General features: G+C 42.7%; 6 non-coding genes across 6 annotated transcripts; all 6 read left to right on the top strand.

The window, feature by feature from the left end:
* Positions 1-921: 921 nt before the first annotated feature.
* Positions 922-1,061, top strand: LOC141168342 (U4 spliceosomal RNA). The gene has a single exon (XR_012252081.1). It is a non-coding gene; the product is annotated as a U4 spliceosomal RNA (small nuclear RNA).
* Positions 1,062-1,942: 881 nt separating this feature from the next.
* On the top strand, positions 1,943-2,015 carry TRNAQ-UUG (transfer RNA glutamine (anticodon UUG)). Its single transcript has one exon. It is a non-coding gene; the product is annotated as a tRNA-Gln (tRNA).
* A 701-nt stretch (positions 2,016-2,716) lies between these two features.
* Positions 2,717-2,856, top strand: LOC141168069 (U4 spliceosomal RNA). The gene has a single exon (XR_012251822.1). It is a non-coding gene; the product is annotated as a U4 spliceosomal RNA (small nuclear RNA).
* Positions 2,857-5,939: 3,083 nt separating this feature from the next.
* On the top strand, positions 5,940-6,012 carry TRNAK-UUU (transfer RNA lysine (anticodon UUU)). Its single transcript has one exon. It is a non-coding gene; the product is annotated as a tRNA-Lys (tRNA).
* Positions 6,013-9,239: 3,227 nt separating this feature from the next.
* On the top strand, positions 9,240-9,379 carry LOC141168067 (U4 spliceosomal RNA). The gene has a single exon (XR_012251820.1). It is a non-coding gene; the product is annotated as a U4 spliceosomal RNA (small nuclear RNA).
* An 8,169-nt stretch (positions 9,380-17,548) lies between these two features.
* LOC141168353 (U4 spliceosomal RNA) lies at positions 17,549-17,688 on the top strand. Its single transcript, XR_012252091.1, has one exon. It is a non-coding gene; the product is annotated as a U4 spliceosomal RNA (small nuclear RNA).
* The last annotated feature ends 334 nt before the right edge of the window (positions 17,689-18,022 follow it).

Genomic DNA, 18,022 nt, shown 5'->3' with positions numbered 1-18,022 from the left:
GGCTCCTGAGTGTCTGAGATAATTCCATGAACAGAGGAAGCCCCTATACTTCTCTGCCTCTGAGCATAAGAATCCTAAGTTTGTTGGCTGGTTCCCATCAGATCCCTAAGGCCACGATCCCACTATCAGTATTTAGTCAGTATTTGGTCAGTATTTTTTCTCAGGAGTAGGAGCCAAAACCAGGTGAGGAACAATCAGAGAAAAGGTATAATAGAAATAAGTGCATAAATTCTGCATTTATCACCCACTCCTGGTTTTGTCTCCCACTCCTGAGAAAAAATACTGACCGAATACTGACCAAATACTGATAGTGGGGACGTGGCCTTAATGTAATTACCTGCTCACAGCAGGAAGTCCCTACTTCAATGTTCAGCTCTTTCTCACTTCCCCAGTTATAATTAATCCCATATGTTCAATGTGAGGGTGATATGTCCCATGTCTGGAGATATCTTTATGGATTTTACAATTTCTCTCTAAGACATCTGTTGCATTATCTCCCTCCACTACCTAGAAATAAAACTACTATTTTTCTGGGCCCATAAACCTTAGATCTATGGAAATACGCAATTATTTTACACCAAATAGTGTAAAATGTAAAGAAACAGTAACAAAAAAATAATAAAATAGAATTTTTGGTTCCTGCATATAAAAAGCGACTGTAACATCATACGTACCCTAAAAAGGTACCGTTAAAAGCTCCTACAGCTCGGCACAAATAATAACGAAATGTGGCCCCACACAGCAACATCGCTGGAAAAATGTTCTCCATCCTCCCTGCTACCAATTCTTCTTAAGGGAGGGGTTTATTAGCATATCCACTCCCAGAATCCTTTGCTCCCACAGCCCCCTAATGACTTTGTCTCTCCTCAGTGTAGACAGAGCCCCAGATCCGGAGGCCGCAGCTCCTCACAGATGGCCTCCAGCTTTGCGCAGTGGCAGTATCATAGCCCATGAGGTTTATCCGAGGCGTGATTATTGCTAGTTGAAAACTTTTCCCAATACCCTGCCATGAGGGCTCATAATACAGTCAGCATAGCAATTTTTGACAGTCTCCCAGGAGACTGAATAGGTGGTTAATAGTAGAAAAAGAGCTATTGCTGTTTAACTGGAGTAATTTTATGTACAGTTGTATTGGAGCCGTATGTTACATGTGTCGGGCTGAGAATTGTAAGTAACATTTCACTTCCCTGAGGACGAGAGAATCAGCAAAGAAACGTGCGGGATCAATTACAGGATTACTATCTAGTCAGCTGCTTCCCCGGAGATTTCTCCATGTAGTCATGTTGTTGTTTTTTTCTTGTTATGTGGGCATGGTATTGCGGTATTACAGTCACTATTAGTTATTATCTATAAGTGTCTGATAACAGCATCCCTCAGCCACCAATTGATTAAAAGTCCCTTATGGCATTTGCCACCCCCCCCCCCTCCTAATTCATCATAAGTCCCTGTATAGTGTTCTCTTCCACCCCTAGTTCATAATATGTCCTTTATAGCGTCCTCCACCAACCCCAATTCATTATGAGACCCTCTAAGTATCTTCCTCCCACAACTCAATTTATTCTAAGTCCCTTATGGCATCCTACACCACTCCCAATTCATAATAAGTCCCTTGTGGTGTCCTCCCGCACTCTCCTGTTTATTATAAGCCTCTGTATAGCATTCTCCCCAATTCATTATAAGTCCCTTATATCATCCTGTCCCATCCACAAGTCATTACAAGTCCCTGATGACGTCCTCCCTCCAATTCAATCGTTGCCTCTTATGGGATCATCTCTGCATTGCTGGACAGGTCTGGAATACAGAAGAGACGGTTCCCTTCCAGGACGTAGAAACCAATGGACAGAACGTATAGTGGTGAGTGGTGATAGTCTGTAACCAGAAAGGAGGAGCAGACGGCCGACAATACAGGAGAAAGTCATTGTGTCAGTGATCATGTACAGAAGCCTGGATAGCTCAGTCGGTAGAGCATCAGACTTTGAATCTGAGGGTCCAGGGTTCAAGTCCCTGTTCAGGCGGAAGCTTTTAATAAAGATGAAACCAATAAACGCTATTTCTAAAGGATATAAGAGACCTAGGGAAGGACAAATGATGGCGACTGTTCAGGAAAATATCACGGTTACTGTGATATCCTTGATTCCAGTTAGTTTTGGGTGGTGACCTTGTTTTCCTTAGCTGCACTTTTGGCGCCAACAACAGGCGATCACTGGTAATGTAATATAGAAACTTGTGAACAGTCTGTATAGAGGGCACTATATGGCGGTATTCAGTCACTATTTAGTATTATAATGTGGTGATGGTATGGCGGTATTTAATCACTATTTTCTGTTATTATGTGCTGATGGTTTGGCGGTTATAAGTCACTATTTGTTATTATATGGTCACTGCATGACAGTATTGCTTCTCTTCTTGCGCCATCATCAGGAAGTCCCTGGTAATGCAATCCTGTAATACATAAGTGAAGGTTCCCCCAGGACGCAGGAGCAGACAGTCTGTATAGCAGGAGGTGGTGACACTATGATCAGATGGAGGATGAACCCCCTCCCCTCCCCCAGCCTGCGGGGCTTTTCTTTCTGCCATTACAGACTTAGGAGAGGGGTGTTATTAGCATATCCACTCCCAGAATCCTTTGCTCCCACAGCCCCCTAATGACTTTGTCTCTCCTCAGTGTAGACAGAGCCCCAGATCCGGAGGCCGCAGCTCCTCACAGATGGCCTCCAGCTTTGCGCAGTGGCAGTATCATAGCCCATGAGGTTTATCCGAGGCGTGATTATTGCTAGTTGAAAACTTTTCCCAATACCCCGCCATGAGGGCTCGTAATACAGTCAGCATGGCAATTTTTGATAGTCTCCCAGGAGACTGAATAGGTGCTTGAGATAGATCTGAATCGGCCATGTGCTGTAGGATCAATATTCTAGAAATTATAACATTTCAGGTATATTTCTATGCCAATGAGAACTTGTTCCATGCAGGAAGAATTATATATATATATATCTGTGTGTATAAAGATCAAACACCCACTTTTCCAAAAATAAATAAAAAATTAATACATTTGGTATCGCTTGGTACATATATAAAATACTATTTATTATATACGGCGTACACCAAAACAGAAGAAAGTGTAAATGGCAAATTCTCTGGGATTTTTTTGGTCACCTCCCAAAATATGATGGAATAATAAGAGATCAGAAAGTCATATAGACCCCAAAATAGTACTGATAGTACATGTGTATATATATACATATCAGAAAATGTAAAACAATACATGAAAAAATTCTATATATACTGTACATATGTGTGTGTATATATATAGATATATATATATATATTTATATTTATTTATATGAATATATAATTAGAAAAATACAGGTGCAGCACTAGCAAAGTTATTACAAAAACAGTTGGGTGCTAAATACGCCTTACAGGCAAAACCAAACCTCAAGACGTCCAGCAAAGACAAAGGCAGCGCTCCATAGTCCAATATAGGGGGATTTATTGACCCATCACGTCAGGGCAACGTTTCGTTCAAAATGTGAAACTTTTTCCAGCTTGAAAAAGTTCACCCTATATTGAACAATGGAGTGCTGCTGCCTTTGTCTTTTTTGGATATATATGTATATATAAATATATTTTTATTTCTTCTTTAAATATTATAAATATTAGATATGAACATTTTTTGAAAAATCTAAAAAATGTTAAAGATTATATATATATATGCACATAATTTTTATTTTTTCTTTAAATATTATAATATATATTTAAATATATGTATATAAAATGATATATATATAATATGTATTTAAATATAGATATGATATGTATATCTATTTTTTTCTTCTTAAACTGAGAAAATACGATTTATTTAAATATATTTATTCAATATATATATAATTTTAATTTTTTTCTTTAAATGTCTTTGATTTTTTTTCAGTCCCTTCGGGGTTTAACCCTGCGATTGCCTGATATAAGAGACCCGCAGCCGCTCCGTACATCATGGATCGCACCCAGACTGTGGACCGCAGATTTGTGAAACCGGTCTTAGATAAACCTTTCCTCTGGACGGAGCTCCGCCGTTATGGACGGGTCGTGTCTGGAATTACTGCTCAGCTTTATTTTAGTAAATGGAGCTCAGTTGCAATACCACACACAACCTGTGAACCGGAGTGGCGCTGTTTTTGGAAGAAAGCAGCCATGATTTCTAATACAGTACATGTTTGTAAAGCACTTTGGTTTTTTTTGGACAATGAATAGTATTTATTAGGTGAAGTTTTCTGTACTTGTATGTACAAACATAGCGGTGACAGGGGCCTTCACTAGACCCCCGGCTGTCATGGTAACCCATCGGCACCATGCAATCACATTGCAGGAGTGGGTGGGAATTTGGGGGGTCGAGATGGGTGCAAACAAATCACGACCATTTACATGCCGCTGTCAGACATTGTCAGAGGATTGAACAGCAGCGATCAGAGCTTGCACCGGTGGTTGTCTTTGTTTCCCATAGCAACCAATCACGGTCCGGATTTCATTTCTTACACAGCTCTGGTAAAATGAAAACTGCTCTGTGATTGGTTGCTATGGACACCAAAGACTTTCATAGCAACTGTTTCTTTCTGGGGTCACACAGACTTTTCTACAGAAAAAATAAATAAATTAAGAAAAACACTAAAAGTGTGTGATAAAAAAACAAAACCGCAAGTGATGGGGGAAGGGGAATCACAGACCCAACCTAAGTTAGAGGACAGACCCCACAGGGAGAGAGGCGTGGTCTCTTTCGATGTACATGGAGCCTTTCAGCTGACTATGATCCGGTCTAATCACCTTAAAGGGGTTGTCCAGGACAGAAATCTTCAAAGTGTTTCCGAGGATAAACGTCTCTATGTCACCAGACTTCCTAATATCCAGCGCTGCCTTCCTGTCGCTTCCTCTGGTCTTTGTTGACAAGTTGCTGGCGAGACATCACAACTACAGAACGTGACCACTGCAGCCAATCACCAGACTGATGCCGACCTCAGTGATTGGCTGTAGTGGTCACAAGTTGTGGCATCACTGCTGCAGCCTCTTGACAGGACGGGAAGCAATGACAGACAGGCAGCTCGGAAGTATCGGGGGGTGAGGAAAACACAGTTTATTATTATTTTCACTGGGCGAGCCTACGGAGATAGAAAACTTAATAATAGAAAAACCCTTTAAAAAGTTGAAAAAATACTCGCCTCCATACTTCATAAACAGCCAGTCACTGAACATCCTATTAGGCCGTACAGATGTAGGATCACTGCAGCCAGTCTATGATCACATTGGTCACTGCTATGGCTAGTGATTGGCTGCAGCGGTTACATTGTAAAATGGTTAAACAAAACTGTCTACACACCTTCTTATAAGAGACAGACTAAATATTATGCATTTTCTTTATGTTGCTGCCATGTTGGCGTTCCATTATGTTGGTCTTGTTGCACATAGTACAGGCTCTTGTTGCACATAGTACAGGCTCTTTTTGCACATAGTACAGGCTCTTGTTGCTCTCATGTTATGTGTATGGTCCGAGCGGAAGTGACGGGGAAATGTGCAGAGATGGCGCTCGGCCTTGTGGCTCCAAATGGTATTACTGTGTGACTGCGTAGGTGACCCCTTGAACATCGGATGTTTCCTGCTACTCAGGATCAGTCATAGGGGGCACACAAAGCAGGCGGGAGCTGTGCACATCAGTAGTTATGGTGTGCAGCCTTAGGTCACTTACAGAGGGAACATAACCTCTGTGACTGACCCTGGCAGGTCCAAGGAGGCATTCATCCTATGGGCTTCAGTGAGCGTGCATGTAATATATGGTATCAGTATAGATCCCTTCATACTTCCCAGGTGCAAGAAATAATGTATTTACATAATACAAGGTGTTAGTTGTTGTTAGTTCCACACTGAAATCTTACCACTCCTATGTTTTCTACAGAGCCTGGATAGCTCAGTCAGTAGTGCATCAGACTTTTAATCTGAGGGTCCAGGGTTCAAGTCCCTGTTTGGGCAGAATTGTTATTTAATAAAATTTCATGACATTTTTTTTCAAACAACTGCATGATATGTATGTAAGGTCACCTGCACAGTTTCCCATATTGTGGCATCCATAGGCCACAGATTACACCGTCCCTTTTTGGATCACCTTGGGGAAGACCCGGCTTTATACAGATTTCGGGTAAGTATAAATAACCCGAGGCTGATTCGTTAATTAGTCAGAAGTCACATTGGTCAGTTTTTGTCAAGGATTAGAAAAAAATGTCTGTTCCACACTAGTCCAGAGTTGTGTCCGGAGCCGCCAGCCTGATTTTTATTTTTTTTCTGAACAACTTTTCGAAAGTCACAAACAGAGAACATGGTTTATGGACACATTGAAAACCCATAAAGAACTGTCTAGAAATTTCTGGATGGTGCAAAAACCCGATTAAGTCTGGTATTACTGCTCAGCTCTATTGAAGAGAATAGGGCCTAGCTGCAATACCACAAACAACCTGTTCACAGGGGTGGCGCTGTTTTTTGTAACTCCGAAAAATTGCTATAAACTAGTAGTTGCATTTTTGAGACTGAATCATGTGGTTATAATAGATGTGCTTTCCTATTTTGTGGAGGTGGGAGATCTGACTTGTCTGCAGGCTGACGATGAAAGAAGTGGCCAATCTATTTTTTTTTCTCTCTGTTTTCTAAAAGCCACAACATTTTTATTTCTCCATCCGCGTTGCTGTATGAGAGCTCATCTCTTGCGGGACGAGATTTAGTGTTGTATGATAGCATTCATTTTGCCATAAAATATACTGAATAGTGGGAAAAATTCCAAGTAATGAAAAAGTTTTGATTCCGCCATTGTTATTTGAGTTTTGATTTTTTGGCGTTCAAGTTGCTGTAAAAATGACCTGATAACTTTCTTCTACTTGTCAGTGCGATCATCGTGATGTCACATTTTATATAGTTGTTTTACTGTAAAAAAAAAAATCAAACTGCTTTAAATAAAAATATCTTGTTTCAGCCATCATATTCTGAGAGCCATAACTTTTATTTTTTGGGTTGTTAGAGTTGTGCGAGGTCTTGTTTTTTTCGGGGCGAGGTGTAGTCTATATTGTACCATTTTGGGGTCCATATGACTTTCTGTAGGTGGTGATTTCCCGTTCTATATCCTGTCCTGAACCTTTCCTATATAATCAATAACTCAAGTTTTGGGAAAATAATACAGATGTTTAATGACAAGAAAAATAAGATAATAATAAGGCAATTCAATCAACAATTTCACAATAGAACCTTTCTTCAATGTCCTCTAATTAGAGAAAATACAAATACAATTATAAGTATACTTAGCAATGATCCTTCATGGCAGAGAGAGAGAGAGAGAGATAGTCTTGACTCTACTTCATTTATACTAAAAATTTCACATCCACACCCACATACAACCCACGACTCCGCCCTTCTTCTCCGGTATCTTCTGTGGCAAATATCCAATCATCTTCAGGGTAGTATGAGCATTGTCATTGGCTGCATTGGTCAACACCTTCCTGCAGATGGCACTCTTGTACTTCTGGAAGAAAGTCCTTGTGTAGGTTCAACTCCATTTGGGCTGGCTCCAAGATGTTCATCAAAAGCATTGTGCACCAATATACATATCCATAGGCTGAAGACAGGATGTCTACCTCAGGAGCAATGGTATACAATTCAAATCCACAGGGGCAGTGTACATATGTAGATTACACTAGGACACAAAAACAGGATCTGTATTCAAGTTCACCACAGAAGGTGTGTGTACCTGTATCATCCAGGAGGCTGGAGGGCCTATACTCATTCCATATGTAGATGCAACCTTTACTTTATCACTAAAACAAAGGACATCACACAAAGAACACCGGCCTTTTCGCCTAGCAGGTTCACAACCTTGTACCTAGTGTCTCTTGATAGAGTCCTGGAAATATCCAGCACTCAAAGTTCAGTCATTCCTATGATATATATATATATATTGTACCTGTTGGCCTCCAACACTTTCGTATCTGTTTTAATTCCACTTTATTTTGGGAGGTGACATGACCCCTCCCCCAACCTCCCCTGCAATTCTGCCATTTAGATTTTTTTTTCTTCGGTTTCGGCTTGTAGCATTTGGGATAAAAATATTTTATTAGTTCAGATATTTAGAAACCCAGCAATACCCAATGTGCTAATTTTTTTACATATTTGTAAAAGGGGAGTGATTTTATTTTTATCAGTCCCCTTTGGGGACTTGGACCTGCGATTGCTTAATACTCACCTCTATACAGGCAGCCTCTGTACATCCTATTCTGGACGCACAGATGGGCATGATCTTATTTTTATCAGTCCCCTTAGGGGACTTAAACCTGCAATTGCTTAATATTCGCCTCCATAAATAGGAAACAGCCCATCTCTGTACATCCTATTTTGGCCGTACAGAAGTGTGATCACTACTGTCAGTCTCCAGTCACATTGGTTACTGCTGTGGCTAGTGATTGGCTGCAGTGGTTACATTGTAAAAGGGCTTAAAAAAACCTGTCTATGCACCTTCTTATAAGAGACCGTGGTTGCATTCACTCTTTGGAAGTGCTCAGAGGCTAATGGAAGCGAGTTAGGTCCAGCCTGAAATAGTCCTAAATCTTTAGTTCAGGGTTCGAGTACCTTTTCAGGCTGAAACTTTTAATAAAATTGAATAAAAAATGTTGAAATGACTCCATGATATATAGGTGATATAATATAATATACAGCACAACAGGCCTAATATTATGGGAGGAGGCTCAGCATGGAGGACTAGCGGTGATCTCCTCTGATGGTGCCACAACTAGGTCACCTGTACAGTTCCTTACATTGTGGCCTCTATAGGGCCACAGATTACAACATCCCTTTTTGACCACCTGATGGACCTGGTATTACACAGGATGCGGGTGTCTATAAATGATCGGAGAGGCCGAGCCCAGAGATAGTATTCTCTCACTATCTGGCATTATTATGAGATCATGGTAAGTTGGTATTTAGTCACTACTTTGTGTTATTCTGCGCTCATGGTATAACGGTATTATATCAGTGCATAAACCCCCTCCCCTCCCCCAGCCTGGGGAGCTTTTCTTTCTGCCATTACAGACTTAGGAGAGGGGTGTTATTAGCATATCCACTCCCAGAATCCTTTGCTCGCACAGCCCCCTAATGACTTTGTCTCTCCTCAGTGTAGACAGAGCCCCAGATCCGGAGGCCGCAGCTCCTCACAGATGGCCTCCAGCTTTGCGCAGTGGCAGTATCATAGCCCATGAGGTTTATCCGAGGCGTGATTATTGCTAGTTGAAAACTTTTCCCAATACCCCGCCATGACGGCTCGTAATACAGTCAGCATGGCAATTTTTGACAGTCTCCCAGGAGACTGAATAGGTGGTTAATGTTAGAAGAGGTGTTTATTGGAGATAGTTACGTGTATACAGTTGTATTGGAGCCGTATGGTACATGTGTCGGGCTGAGAATTATAAGTAACATTTCACTTCCCTGAGGACAAGAGAATCAGCAAAGAAACGTGCGGGATCAATTACAGGATTACTATCTAGTCAGCTGCTTCCCCGGAGATTTCTCCATATGAAGTCATGTTTTAGTTGTTTTTATTATTATGTGGTCATGGTATGGCGGTAATAAAGTCATTGTTTGGTGTTTCTATATTTTCATGGTTTGGCGGTATTCAAAAACTTTTTGCTGTTATATTATGTTCATGGTATAGCGATATTCAGTCACTATGTGATACTATTATGTGTCTATGATACAGTGCTATTCATTCACTATTATTAGTTGTTATCATTATAAGTCCCTGATGGTGTCCTGTAATGGGGGCTCCTCAGGGGAGATGAATGTATATAAAGGGAATAGATTATGAAGCATTTGCTCCATGTGCTGCACAGCACTCTTGTCAGCACTCTGTCAGCATTCTGTCAGCACTCTGTCAGCACTCTATCAGCACTCTTGTCAGCACTCTGTCAGCACTCTGTCAGCACTCTTGTCAGCATTCTGTCAGCACTCTGTCAGCACTCTTGTCAGCACTCTTTCAGCACTCTTGTCAGCACTCTGTCAGCACTCTTGTCAGCATTCTGTCAGCACTCTGTCAGCATTCTGTCAGCACTCTTGTCAGCATTCTGTCAGCACTCTGTCAGCACTCTTGTCAGCATTCTGTCAGCACTCTTGTCAGCATTCTGTCAGCACTCTGTCAGCACTCTGTCAGCGCTGTCAGCACTCTGTCAGCACTCTGTCAGCACTCTTGTCAGCACTCTGTCAGCGCTGTCAGCACTCTGTCAGCACTATTGTCAGCACTCTGTCAGCACTCTGTCAGCACTCTGTCAGCGCTGTCAGCACTCTGTCAGCACTCTGTCAGCACTCTTGTCAGCACTCTGTCAGCACTCTGTCAGCACTCTTGTCAGCACTCTGTCAGCACTATTGTCAGCACTCTGTCAGCACTCTTGTCAGCACTCTGTCAGCACTATTGTCAGCACTCTGTCAGCACTCTTGTCAGCACTCTGTCAGCACTCTGCTATTGTCATCACTATTGTCAGCACTCTGCCACATAAAGGGGCTGTGATACTGTTACATAATCTATTGCCTTTATATACATTCTTCTCCCCTGAGGAGTCTCCCTTTACAGGTTGATGAAATGCATATGGAGGGTTTGTACAAGGACATTATTAGAGGGATAGGTCGCACTCGGGCACTGTCCTTGTCAGGACGGGGAGATATTGCATTGGGCACGACAGGGAACGTAGCTTTACCTGTCTGACTTTATTTCCCTTTTCTCCCTCCTGTGTGATGTTTTTGCTGATTGAAAACTTCTAATGGTAAGATCCAACTATTTTATAATTGAGGACAAGTTCACTTTGTCACTTTAATATCTGTATATGTCATTGTGAGATATTGGTACCCATATTTTAATCTTGAATATTAAAAGTGAGATTTTATTTACCAAATCTGATCCGGCTTACCCCTACTTAAATTCATTGGATTCTTGTACCCCTAGTGGGCTTTGCTAACCTGATAGCATCCTCCCACCACCACCAATTAATTAACCCTCCGTCAGGGGCATCTGATCTGACAGGCGCAGCTCACTCAGTTTCATTTCTCTATTTTCAGTGGTTTGTCTGGGAAACACCTGTAGCACCCTGAGGATTCGGCTGCTACAGGGGTATTGCACCTCAACCCAGAGGTGTGATATTCCACTCCCGGGTAAGGATGGAGTGTGGGACTGAGCCCAGAGAGCTGCATGCACTACACACATCCCATTTCCGAGGAACAGACCAACGGTACTCCCACTTAGAAATGTGCAGGTACGACCGAGTCTGTTCCTGGCTGGAGTGGGAGGGGGGTGGTACATCCCAAGTAGTGTAGGGGCAGATAGGGGGAGCAGCCTGGGTAAAGATAGGAGCTCATTGGGTGCTGGTCACCTGAGCTCACACATAGAGGGAGTATTTAAGGTGGGCACCATCTTAGATCAGGGTCAGTCTGAGAGAAGCAGAGGAAGAGGAGCAGAGCAGCCCAGCCCAGAGAGAGAGAGAGAGGAGTCAGAAGGACCCAGAGAAAACAAGCAGGAACTCTGAGACCCCAAATACAATCCAAGGGTGAAGAGTTGGCAATAGGGTACCGGATCCCAAACTGGTGGGGGCTAAAGCATACCTCAGCCAGAGACCGGAGGCCGTGGGCAGGATCTGCCACGGCCACCCACCACATCCACCCTGAAGGCAAACCACGTGTAGGGTCAGGGAACCCAAGGCCAAGGGTCTCCCAACAGAAGGCCCGAGGGAGCTGGACCTAGGTGGATCCCTGGTGGGGACGGCCAGAAGAAAGGACAAGAAGGAGGGCTCAGGGACACGCTCCCGACTTGCTTGGGGGTTGGCTGAATCCAGGACCTGGTGGACGCAGCACGGCTCGGGTGGTCACTGAAGGCCGGAGTGACCGGAATATCTGCAGTAAGTAAACACCCTGAACTGCACAACCCGACTCTGTCTTTACTTAACATCTACGCTGCACCACCACAACCCCCATCCTCTGCACCTGACCCCCTGAGGCCATACCCCTCCCGTTGGGGGTTATACCATCTAAAGCTGCACCAACACCATCAGCCTCAGCGGACCCTGCTGCAGCGGCGGCCGTAGTGACCGCAATCCAACGGGTGGCGTAGTCGACATAACGAACTTTGTAACATCTGTAGGACTGCCACACACACTGAGTTTGACACCCTGGGCACGGACCGGGTCACAGCCACTCGGAGACTACAACCCCCATCTGATCCGGCTCCGGGTATTCCCCTAAAGAATATGGCCCAGGGGGTGCGTCACACCCTCCTCCCAGTACCTTCCTAACTTTAAAGGCTGTGTGAAACCTGAGAAGCCTCTTGTGCTGCAGAGCTTCAGGAGATCAGATATCAGCCCCTGAATGCGTCACACCTTTGACGGTTAGTATTTGCTGTTTTTATTCATCCCAATTGTTTTTTTAGCTTGTTTTATGAATAGCTAGTGCTAAATTTGTGGATTTGTCATAGAAGGTTTTGTTAGAAATAAGAGTGTGCTTCTCAGGCACATGGCGCCCTAACACATATTCTCTCTCTTGCTTCAGCTTTTCTTCTGAAATGGCGAGGAGAATATTTGACTTGTCAAATGCCCTTCATGTTGAGCAAGTGCAAAATATACTGCTTGATGATGATGAGACAGACCCCTTACAGCTAGAAGATTTAGGGGAAGAAAGTGACATTGATTCAGAAGATGATGTGGAAGAATGTCCAGATGTGTCTGATACAGATCAAGATGGAGAGAGTGCGGAGGATGCTCAAGACATAGAAACATATTATTTGGGCAAAGATAAAACAACAAAATGGATAAAAAAGCCACCCCCTAAACGTTCTCACACACGCTCGCATAACATTTTGAGCCACCTTCCAGGTGTCATAGGAACTGCAAGGAATGGAATGCTAAAAATGAAATGGAATGCTGGAACTGTTTATTCACTGATGACATTCTGGTCACAATTGTGACATATACAAATCAGTACATGGACACCATAAGGGACAGTTTCATTAGAAAGCGAGATGTCAACCCTATTGATGTAATTGAACTGAGGGCGTTTATTGGTTTGCTATATCTTGCAGGCGCCTATAGGGCAAACCGACAGAGTTTGGAGGAGCTCTGGGGTAGAGATGGGGACGGCATTGAGAAATTTTCCTTGGTAATGAATAGAAAGAGATTCAAAATTATAATGCGGTGTCCTCGTTTTGACGACAGAAGTACCAGAACTGAGCGAAAAAAATTCGGGAGATATTTGAAAAATTTGTCCAAACCTGTCAAAAAAGCTATTGTCTAGGTCAAAATGTCACTATTGATGAAATGCTCCCGGGATTTCGTGGTAGATGTGGCTTTCGGCAATATATCCCATCTAAACCAAACAAATATGGGCTAAAAAATGTTTCCCTTGCTGACTCCAGGATTACTTCTACCTACAATATGGAAGTTTATGCGGGGAAACAGCCAGCAGGTCCATATTGTGTAAGCAACACACCAAGTGAGGTGGGAAAGCGAATGGCTGAGCCTTTGTATGGTTCGGGGAGGAATATAACTGCAGATAACTGGTTTACTGATGTGGGTTTGATTGATTTTTTGAAATCCAAAAATATATCATATGTGGGTGCTGTGCGAAAAAATAAAACACAATTGCCGCCACAGTTTATCAATGTGAAAGGGAGAGAACAATACCACAGTATGTTTGGATTTAGTGATGGGAAAGTTTTAGTGTCCTATGTCCCACGCAAGAACTAAAATGTTATTCTTGTATCCTCTCTTCATGATGATGATGATGTGATCGATCCTCGGTCTGAAGCACAAAATAAGCCGGAAATGATAACGTTTTACAACGAAACCAAGGGTGGTGTAGACCCTGCAGATCAGATGTGTGCTACTCTCAGCGTGTGTAGAAATGCCAGGCGCTGGCCAATGATAATTTTTTTCACTATGCTAAATGTGGCAGGAATAAATTCTCTCGTTATTTACATAGGAAACCAGCTGGGATCACAGCGTAGAAGACTCTATCTAAATCATTGGCTCATGAACTGGTCATTGCAGAGCTTCGCAGAAGAAGTGTGAAAACAATTGGAATACCCTCTAGCATGCAAATGCGGCTGAGAAAATTTCGCACAGAACATGAACGCGAAGAATCACCAGCTCCCCCACCACCCAAAAGGCAGAGATGCAACACCTGCACAGGACTCAGGAGACTCTCAAATTATGCATGGAAAAATTGCAAAAATGCTATTTGCCTGTCTCATGCAGAAATGATCTGCAAATCATGCTCATTGCTCTGCAAGTGTACTTTTACAGGTGAACCGCTAACATCTGATAGTAACTGATTTTGAGTACAGTACTATTTCAGCAACCTTATAATTTATTTTGCTTATCTAAATTTTATGTTTACTAATAGTTTTTGAAGAAAACTGTCGGGTTTGTTTTGCAAGTAGCAAAATGTGTGCACTTTGAAACATATTACTTTTCTGGTTAGTAAACATTTTTTTTTCCACCTGATTATGTGGATTCTCATTTATTACATTCCTATTAAGGTAACTGATCACTTTTAGAGCATTGAAATTTAAAAAAAAGGAAAATATAGCCAATTTTCTAGCATGTGCCCCTAAACTCGTTATGAAACATATTGCCCCTGATGGAGGGTTAAAAGTCCCTTATGGCATTCTCCACTCAACCCCTCCAATCAGGGGTGGATTAAGAGTAGCAAGGGCCCCGGGCAGATTAGAAGGCACGGCCCCCCCCCACCTGATTTATCACGTGACATGTCACATGATCCCCTGTGATAGATCATGTGATAGTTCACGGGAAATTAATTTGGCACAATATTAATTGTGCTGCCTCATCTGAGAGCAGAACAATATAGGGGCAGATACCCTGATTCCAGCGATGTGTCACTTTTTCAGCTGCTTGTTGTCATTTTGAGAAAATCACCGTTTTATCTGCTGCAGATCTAGCAGCTCTCTGAATGCTGCGCTCTGTATAGCCCCGCCCACACCACTGATTGGCAGCTTTCTGCCCATGCTCAGTGTACACAGAAATCTACTGATCACTGATGGGGGTGGGGTCCTACAGAACTTACTAGTCATCTAGTGATAATTACCTTCTGCCAAATCATTGATTTTATCAAAACAACACTAAGCAGCCCAGTAAGTGACACATTACTGGAATCAGTGCCTCTAACCCTACATTATGCTGCTCTCAGATTAGGTGGCAAAAACCTGATGACAGATTCCCTTTAAAGGAGCTGTAAACACAAAAAAAGTTTGTATTAAGAAAATACAAGCCATTTGTGAAATTAACTTTTTTTCATTGTTAATTCACATTAGACTGTATCTTCAACACTTTTGTCAGCAGGTCTTATTACAGACTCTGAATAGGGCAGCTCTCTCCCTCTCCCTCAGCAGAAAGTCACAGCATGGTTAAAAAACGGGATCTTTTATGATTTTCTCATAATAAATAAATAAATAAATAAAAAAGGACATGCAAGTCCTCCAAACTATTTTCCATTTCTCTATAGGGGAGGTCCTAAATCTTTCTTGTTCTTTAGTTGATCACATGTCAAAAAGGCAAAGCATTTACTATGAACTCGCTTAAAAAAATATACACTTGGAGAGTAATATCATCATCTGCATGTAAATATTCCTTGACTCTAAGGGCTCGCTCACACTGTCGTAGAACATGGCCGAATGCTATGTGATGTTTTATCGGATACTCCATACAGTAGTATGTACCCCCTTGATTCTCCATACAGTAGTATGCACCGCCATGATCCTCCATACAATATAATGCACCCCCATTATCCTCCATACAGCAGTATGCACACCAATGGTCCTCCATACAGTAGAATGCACCCCATGATCCTCCATACAGTATAATGTGCCCCCATGGTCCTCCATACAGCATAATGTACCCCCATGGTACGCCACACAATATAATGCATCCCTATGATCCTACATACAGTAGTATGCGCCATCATGTTACTCCATACGGTACTATGCACCCCCATGATCCTCCATACAGTATAATGCACCCCCATGGTCCTACATACAGTATAATGCACTCCTCATACTGTATTATGGCCACCGGTCACTGATTTAAAAAAAAAATACAGTACTCACCTCTCCTAGTTTCACCTGATGATCCGGTCTCCTCAGCGTGCAGTGGGAAGCGCCGGACATCTAGGAGCAGCGGGCGCCCTGTAATGACGTCATCGTGTCCGCTGTTCTGACACGTCAGACACCAAGCAAGAATGATGGGGGTGGAAATGTCTGCTGACGCTCCCTCCACCATCATCATTGCTCGCACTAGGTCCCCCCTCCGGCCATCAGCAAGTCAGTAGATGCTTCCACCCCCATTATTTTGTGTGGGCGGGCAGTACTGGTGCTAACGGGCAGAGACGGGGCACAGTGCGGTGAGGGCCTGCTGCAGTGATGGGCCGTTGCGGCCCCACGGCTCAAGGGGCCCCATAGCAGTGGTGTGGCCTGCCGCCATTGGCGGTACGCCAGTGCCTAAGGCCAAAAGATTAAGCAAAGAAATATGGAGAATCAATTACAGAATTAATATCTTGTCAGCTGCTTCCCTGGAGATTACTCCAAATAGAGTCATGTTATGGTTTTGGGGTGCTATTATATGGTCATGTTATGGCGGTGTTACAGTCACTATTTGCTTTTGTGTGTTCATAGTATTGTCGTATTATTCAGTCACAATTTGGTATTATTGGGTGTTTATGGTACAGTCACTATTTTTTAGTTTTTTTTCATTAGAAGCTTCTGGTAACAGCCTCCCCGACCCCCAATTCATCAAAGTCCCTGTTTAGTGTTCTCTTCCACCCCTATTTCATTGATAGCGTCCCCTCCCACCCCCAGTTCATTATGAGACCCTCTTAGTATTTTTCCCCACATCAGAATTTTCCTAATTTCTGCATAAATTTGACCTAAAACGACATCAGCTTTTCACAAGTGGATGAAGAACCAAATCAAATGAGTCCAAAACATTAAACTTTTACACTTTTTTTTAAAGAAAATAATCCAATCTCACATGTCTGTGAGTGACAAAAGTATGTGAACCTTTAAGGTTAGCAGATAATTTGAAGGTAGGATCGATAGGGAGGGTTAATATATGGCGGTATTTAATCACTATTTGTTATTATATGGTCACAGCATAACAGTATTGCTTCTCAGCTGCTCTTCTTGCGCCATCATCAGGAAGTCCCTGGTAATGCAATCCTGTAACACATAAGTGAAGGTTCCCCCAGGACGCAGGAGCAGACAGTCTGTATAGCAGGAGGTGGTGACACTATGATCAGATGGAGGATAAACCCTCTCCCCTCCCCCAGCCTGGGGGGTTTTTGTTTCTTCCATTACAGAGTTAGGGGAGGGGTTTATTAGCATATCCACTCCCAGAATCCTTTGCTCCCACAGCCCCCTAATGAGTTTGTCTCTCCTCAGTGTAGACAGAGCCCCAGATCCGGAGGCCGCAGCTCCTCACAGATGGCCTCCAGCTTTGCGCAGTGGCAGTATCATAGCCCATGAGGATTATCTGAGGCGTGATTATTGCTAGTTGAAAACTTTTCCCAATACCCCGCCATGAGGGCTCGTAATACAGTCAGCATGGCAATTTTTGACAGTCTCTCAGGACACTGAATACTGGTGTTAGTATTAAAAGAAGTGTTTATCGGAGATTATTACGTGTATACAGTTGTATTGGAGCCGTATGTTACATGTGTCGGGCTGAGAATTATAAGTAACATTTCACTTCCCTGAGGACAAGAGAATCAGCAAAGAAACGTGCGGGATCAATTACAGGATTACTATCTAGTCAGCTGCTTCCCCGGAGATTTCTCCATATGGAGTCATGTTTTAGTTGTTTTTGTTATTATGTGGTCATGGTATGGCGGTAATAAAGTCATTGTTTGGTGTTTCTATATTTTCATGGTTTGGCGGTATTCAAAAACTGTTTGCTGTTATATTATG

The sequence above is a fragment of the Phyllobates terribilis genome, unplaced genomic scaffold, assembly GCF_046119375.1.
Source record: "Phyllobates terribilis strain yellow unplaced genomic scaffold, ASM4611937v1 Scaffold_11__3_contigs__length_659146591, whole genome shotgun sequence".
Classification (NCBI taxonomy): Eukaryota; Metazoa; Chordata; class Amphibia; order Anura; family Dendrobatidae; genus Phyllobates; species Phyllobates terribilis.
This window is presented reverse-complemented; position numbering and strand designations above follow the sequence as displayed.